The sequence below is a fragment of the Delphinus delphis genome, chromosome 1 (genome assembly GCF_949987515.2).
Source record: "Delphinus delphis chromosome 1, mDelDel1.2, whole genome shotgun sequence".
Classification (NCBI taxonomy): domain Eukaryota; kingdom Metazoa; phylum Chordata; class Mammalia; order Artiodactyla; family Delphinidae; genus Delphinus; species Delphinus delphis.
Window position 1 is genome coordinate 18921286 of NC_082683.1, and position 7366 is coordinate 18928651.

General features: G+C 49.4%; 1 protein-coding gene across 2 annotated transcripts in view; it reads left to right on the forward strand.

Moving 5' to 3' along the window:
* The first annotated feature begins 1538 nt into the window (after positions 1–1538).
* The window catches only part of NCMAP (non-compact myelin associated protein), a 49646-nt gene continuing 43818 nt past the window's right edge, over positions 1539–7366 (forward strand). Inside the window, exon 1 of one of the 2 annotated variants that reach the window (XM_060016340.1) lies at positions 1539–1648. The gene's annotated coding sequence lies outside the window, so the exon portion shown is untranslated. The remainder of the gene's footprint in view (positions 1649–7366) is intronic. The other variant, XM_060016348.1, reaches the window with a different exon arrangement.

Here is a 7366-nt window from a genome sequence, read left to right on the forward strand (position 1 = left end):
CAGGCCTGTGGGCAGCCAGGATTCTGTGATCTTTAGCACCTCTGGATGACTGAGTCCTCCCCGCCTAATTCCTCTGGGGGCCTGATTAGTAAATCCCAAAATGGTTTCCTCTCACTGGAATGTTTTGCTTTTCCATCCCAAGGCAGAGCAGTTCCAGGCAAAACGAGAAGCCATCGGGAGCTCTTGGGATTGGTCCTGGATATCCTGTAGCCCTACCAAGCAGCTTCTGTCAGTCCCCTGCTGGCTGCGTCTCCCTACCATGTCCACAGTTGGGAAAGGCCAAATCCATTCAAAGGAGAGGGTGCTATAAGGCAAATGAATTCATTTTGCAAACCAACACATTTAAAAAAACCTGTTTAACATTAGATGCTCTGGGATGGACTTCCCTGGCGGTCTAGTGGTTAAGACTCCGTGCTTCCAGTGCAGGGGGCATGGGTTCGATCCCCGGTCGGGGAACTAAGATTCCACATGCTGCACGCCTCATGGCACAGCCAAAATAACCAAAATAAAACAAAACAAAAACCTAAATGCTCTGGGAAATATAAACTCAGGCCTCCAAAGCCCAGAACAGAACAGGAGAGATGGGTCTGCAAATAGCCAGCTGTAGTGTAAGACAGAATCACAGGTGATGGTTTGGGGACAGACACAGCGCTAGGGCTCCCCAAGAACGGGGGCCAGACTTTGGCTGGGGGCTTAGAGGGACTTCATGGAAGGATGTGGGATCTTGAAGGAAGGCCATTTGTGACTGGGAGGGACAGGAGAGCATCTCTCTGGAAGGAATGGCCCGCTCTGACCCAGAGCCCAGGGCAGGTTTGCAGAGCAGAAGCCGCCCACGGGGCTGGGGAGAAGTCCAGATAAGACTGGAAAGGACAGCAGGCCCAGAGAGTGATGGCCACAGTGATGGGAGCAAGAGACGAACAAATGGTCAGACCAGGATCCTTAGTGAAATTGAGGATGGAGAACATATGTCCCTGAAGGTCAAGGTCAATTCCTACTGTAGGGCTAACCTCACGGTGGGTAAGCCTGAAAGCCCTGGGGCCAGACGACGTGGGTGACCTTGGGCAAATTGTACTAACTTGTTCAAGCATCAATTTCTTCATATGTAAAATGCACTAAATAATAGTATCTACTTCATAGAATTGTCTAGACAAATGACTTATGCATGTAACACATGCTCCCTAAACATGACCTATAATTTTAATTTTTTGTGTTTTTTTGTGTTTTTTTTTTTTTTTTGCGGTACGCGGGCCTCTCACTGTTGTGGCCTCTCCCGTTGCGGAGCACAGGCTCCGGACGCGCAGGCCCAGCAGCCATGGCTCACGGGCCCAGCCGCTCCGTGGCATATGGGATCCTCCCAGACCGGGGCACAAATCCGTGTCCCCTGCATTGGCAGGCGGACTCTCAACCACTGTGCCACCAGGGAAGCCCTATAATTTTAATTTTTATTTTTCACTCTTACCCGATGATCCAAGAAACCCTGGCCAAAGACTGTATTTCATATCTTCATTCATGACTTTCCTGGACATCTGTTTAGAGAACTGTGCTTGATGCTGTGGAGGACACACAGGTGAACAGGACCCGAGAAGCTCATGGTCTGTTCGGAGAGGAAGAATAACAACCACCTTGTCCATGACAGAAGCAAGTGAAGGTACATGCGATTGGGGTTATAAAAGTTCCCTGGGAACTGACAGTTGAGCTTAGTCTTGAGACTTGAAGGGTACACAAGGTTCTTAGGCTGCAAGGGAATCAAATACGCTTTCTCCTTCCAGTGCCACAGGGGACGGGATGCCCGTGATGTGACCAATTACGAGGTGGTATGAGTTTGCTAGGGCTGCCAGAACAAAGTACCAGAGACTGGGTGGCCTAAAGAACAGATATTTATTCCCTCAGAGTTCTGGAGGCTGGAAATCTAAGGTCTGGGTCCGTTTCTTCTGAGAACCTCCCTCCTAGGCTTGTAGATGGCGGTCTTCTTCCTGTGTCCGCACATGGTCTTCCTTCTGCGTCTGTGTCCTAATCTCCTCTTCTTATAGGGACACCAATCACATTGGATTAGGGCCCAACCATACAACTTCATTTTACTTTAATTACCTCTTTAAAGGCCCTATCTCCAAATACAATCATATTCGAAAGTATTAGAGGTTAGGACTTCCAACAGGAATTTTCTGGGGGTGGAGGGGGGAGTGAGTCAGGAGTGGGCGTGGGGGACAATTCAGCCCATACCAGAAATTGAAGTTGGAATGATCAACAGCCTGGCCATCACTGAGAAGTAACACAGTTTCTTAGCCTTCAGGTAAGAGGGCCACTCCGGCTTGCAGCAAGGTGGGAGGAGTGGCCGAGACGCGGTGACAGCCCCGTGGGGGCTCCCAGCATGGAAGGGAATGAGGTGCTGAGCGGCACACAATGACACTGGGCCTGGGAGAGGAAAGATCTCAGGCCTGGGTACCAGCCTTTAGGCAAGTCGCCCCCCTCTCCATGGTCAGATGCTGCTCTCGACCCTGATCACACATAGCATCACCAGGGCAGCTTGTAAGAAACAACATGAATGCCTGGCACCGCCCCCAGAGACTCTGGTTCAAGGGCATCTGCCGTGTGACCTTGACCTCGGCAGTTTTTCAAAGCACCCGGGTGATTCCGAGGGACAGCCAGATCCCTGGGCTAGCGGATGTCCAAGTCCCCTTCCAGCCCCAGGCCATGATTCAAGCCAACTTGGGTTCTCCATCCCTGGATCACCACATTCTCTGGGCCTTTGGGATCTCTGTAAATGCTTTCATTGGACAAAATGTTCATTTATATATTATAATTGTTCTTTATATTTGCACAGCCCATTACTGTTTGAGGAAGAAATTTAATGAGCATCAGCTCATTCCGTCCTCATCACAACCCTTAGGGGTAGGCAGTAGGCAGACATCACTATTCCAACTCCTTTTTATTTTTGTCCAGATCACTTACCACCTTCTGACATGCCATATCACTGGCTTACTTATTTTTATTGTTTTCCCCTCATCTCAGAACGTCAGCTTTATCAGGACAGGGATGATTGTCTCTTTTGTTCATTGCTGGTACATAGCAAGCACTCAGTAAATATTCTTTCAATGAATTAATGAATGAATGAATCATAGAAGAGTAAACTAAAGCCCAGAGAGGTTAGGAGATCTGCCTGAGGTCACACAGCAAGTAAATAGAGTAGCTTCTGTGTGTGTGTGTTCTTTCTACTCCTGCTCTAGGTTTCCTAGGGTGACTGATATTAGTTAGGGTGGACCCAGGAGGTACCAGGGGAGAGCAAATCCAGCATCAGAGATAGCTGCAAATGGACTGACTGCTGCCAGGAATTGCTCCTAGAATCTCAGATAAAAGCAGTTTCCTTGCCAGGGTGAGGAAGGGCAGCTTCCGCTGGTGGCCAAAGGGCTTAACTTAATTTACAGCCTCTCATTTTCATTTTGGGAACAGAAGTTTTTCCCTTGCAACCAGTAAAATTGAATCATGGGTTTCCTAAAAATGTGGCATAAAAATGAGGAAGCTGCCAGGTAATGACCAGGGCTGGCTATTTAAAGGGCCAGTCATGGGCTTCCCTGGTGGCGCAGTGGTTGAGAGTCCGCCTGCCGATGCAGGGGACATGGGTTCGTGCCCCGGTCCAGGAAGATCCCACATGCCACGGAGCGGCTGGGCCCGTGAGCCATGGCCGCTGAGCCTGCGCGTCCGGAGCCTGCGCTCCGCAATGGGAGAGGCCACAACAGTGAGAGGCCGCGTACCGAAAAAAAAATAAAGAGGGTGGGGGCAGTCATGACAGTCAAACTCACTGGAAGAGGCCTCAGGAACAAAACAGTCCAATCTGCCATTTTACAGATGAGAAAACAAAGGCCCCAAGAGACCAGGTGGCTTGCTGGGGGTTACAGAAGTCTGGCTCAGCCTTCGTCACTCTCTCCTGTCTTCACCCTCCATCACCCAGATTTTCTCACAGCTGAAATGGGAATTAACCCGAATGCAGGACCGCTGCTCGGCTTGTGGATCACATCTCTGGGTACCACGGGGTACACAGTTATCTGGGTAGCAGTCACATGGAAGATCACACGGTGTGCTCTGTAGCCAACTAAGAACCGTGGCTTCTGAGCCTTTTGCCCTTTGCTGCTCCCCCCATCCCCTTGGCTGGGAGGCAAGGAATTGATTTCAGAATCGACTGGCCTGGGTATGTCTGCTTCCTCTTTCTTCCTGGATGAATCAGTGTGGACTTGTATGTCTCTGGATTCATGGTTCTCTGTGCTTCATCTCCCCCTAAAATTGCCTTCTAACCCTACGTGACATTTGTCTTGTTTCCCCAGCAACCATCTCAGATGCCATGAATAGCAGATTAAGGCTTTGAGGGCAGAGGTGAGAGACTACACGGTCCAGGCCAGGAGATGAAAACCCGGGGGCTCAAAGGCTGGTTTGCAGCAACGCCCTCTGCTAACAAGAAAGGGAAGGGTAGCTTGGTGCATCTGAGTATTTCCTATGTGGAAAGAGCAGTTTTTTGTTATTTTTAAACCTCCTGGCGCTTAAGCATCCATATGGTACGTCTGAAACAGGGGTGGTTTGTTGGGTAATTTTATAAGCCATTTTCATTGACTTATAAAACTGTTTTACATAAATATCATCGTCTCTACAGAAAAAAAAAAGAACACAGAAAATCCCCACACTTTATTTACATTCCACCAAATTCCCTTCAAATCTTAATCAGTACGTGGACATACCTTTTATATAGTTGTCAGAGTTTGCGCCTGCTGTTTTCATTTTCTATTTATACACTCTTATGTGAAAGCGTAACCTTGTGTCTCCTCTACCCTCAACACTCTGCTTTACTTCTGACACTGCTGCCCACCACGTGTGTGGGGGGTTGCTGGAGGAGTGGGGTGGTCTTCTCAAGCGATTCTGCGACACCAGTTGGGTGTCCTACAATGTAACTCAATTCGGACTCCATCTACCTGGAGACAGCATCAGATCCCCCAGGCTAAGGGCTCAGTCCTGCAAGACTGACCCTCACTTCAGATGCCAATCAAAGGTCCAGGTTATTACCTGTGCTTTTGACAACCTGGTATAAATCGGAGGTTCCCGTGACCCCCTCCTTGGGCTTGATTAATCTGTTAGAGTGGCTCACAGAACTCAGGAAAAGTTTACTTACTCGATTACTGGCTTATTACAAAGGATATTAAAGGATACGAATGAACAGCCATATGAAGAGATGCATAGCACGAGGTCCAGAAGGGTCCTGACCACAGAAGCTTCTGTGCCGCCCTCCCAGCACATGGATGTATCCTTATTTGCCAACCGGGAGACTCTCTGAATCCTACCCTTTGGGGTTTTTTATGGAGGCTTCCTTATATAGGGCACGACTGATTACATCTTGGCCATTGATGATTGATTCAAACTCCAGCCCCTCTCCCCTCTCTGGAGGTTGTTCAGGGAGGGCTGCACTGGAAGTTCCAACCCTCTAATCACTTGGTTGGTCTGGCAACTAGCTCCCATCCTTAGGTTACCTAGCGGCTTTCCAAAAATCACCCCATTAACATAAACTCAGGTGTGGTTGAAAGGGGTTTGTTGTGAATCACAGAAGACACTCGTTTCACTTTTATCACTCTGAAGCTATCTTAGGAACTGAGGATAAAAACCAAATATTATAATTAAAGATGCCCCTATGGCTCTAATCACTTAGGAATTACAGGGTTTGGGGAGCTGTGAGCCAGAAACCTTGGATGAAGACCAAAATACGTATTTCTTATGTATCTCCACAGTTGGAAACACCTGAGTATTTACATGTCTGCTGCATCTGTTATGAAGCACAATTGGCTAGGCCATTCTCTATCGCTTGGAATTGTGGTCATTTCTAGCTTTTACGTGCAGAATATCTCTCGATAATCCCTTTGCCCGGTGCGGCACCTTAGATGACCAGCTCCTGGTTTGCCCAAGGAATAAATCAAGGCCAGTGGGTCAGGCAGGTTCTGGACTGGGAGCTAGGGGACCTCTGCCTTTACCTGGGCACGTTTCCCCACCTCCCCGGGCTCACACTCTGTGGATGTAAGATCCGGGGGTGACCTGAAGGTCTCCGAGCTGCATCCAGCTCAGCAGAAGGAGGGTCAGGGATTCTGGTCATGGGAGCTTCCACTGCTCAGGGCATGAACTGACTCGGCAGCAAACAAGCCACCACATGGCCTTCTTTGAACCTTCCTCTCCATCAGCAATTCCCGTCTGCCTGTCCTCCAGAATATATCCCAAATCTGATCACTTCTCTCCTTTTCCACTGCCACCCCCTGTTCCGCACCTCCCTCCTACCTGGGCTCCCTTGATCTGTTCTTCTCAGCCAGCCACAGTGGTCTATTTTTTTTTTGGCCACACTGCGCAGCTTGCAGATTCTTAGTTCCCTGACCAGGGATTGAACCCGCATCCTCAGCAGTGAACGTGCCGAGTCCTAACCACTGGACTGCCAGGGAACTGCCCAGAGTGGTCCGTTAAAAACATAGGTCAGATCAGGCCATTGCCTTTCTTAAACCCTCCCATGATTTTCCATGGTTCTTGAAATGAGATCTGAACTCCTCACTCTGACCTCTAAGACCTCACGAGATCTGACCGCTGCCTGATTCTGACCTCATGCTGTCCACTCTGCCCTCTACCCCCACTCTGGTCCACCATACTGGCCTTACGGGCTTTCCCTCCATCCAGAATGCTCCCCAGCCCCAGCCTCTCCCACAGCTGCCTGCTTGTCCTTTAGATCTCAGCTCACCCGTCTTCTCCCAGCAGATGGTCCTTGCCCTTCCCTCCTTTTCTGAAGGAGCCCCTACCCTCCCATGGATAATGATCAAAGACAGCACGTTATTTCCTTTGTAGAACTTTTCACAGACTGTCTTTCTCTTGTGTTACCATCTTTTGTGCTTGGGTATCAGCTGTCCTCACAGCCCCACTGGAAGGTGAGGTCTACTGGCTGGGGCAGGGCCCCCACTGACTCTGCCCCACCTTGCAGAGTGCCTGGCCTGTAGTGAACATTCAGGAGGACTTAATGAATAAATAAACTGAGAGATGAAGGTTACCTAGAGCCTTTTTATGCCTCTGCCTCACTGAGCTTGGCTGGTGTGTCTGACCCTGGTCAATTCCTTATGGGGGAGGCTGGTGAGAGGAAGAGTTGTTACCGAACTGAACCCGGGTCTGCTCAGTTGACACCAGCAAAGCCAATCTACTGGGTTGTGGTGAAGGAAAGTACAGTGTTTATTGCAGGGCATTAAGCAAGGAGAACGGGCGGCTAGTACTCAAAAGACCTGAACTACCCTGGCCTTCAGGCAAGGGTTTTGAAAGTAGCATTAGGGGTAGGGCTGCAGGGTACATGATCAGCTCGTGGACATTCTTC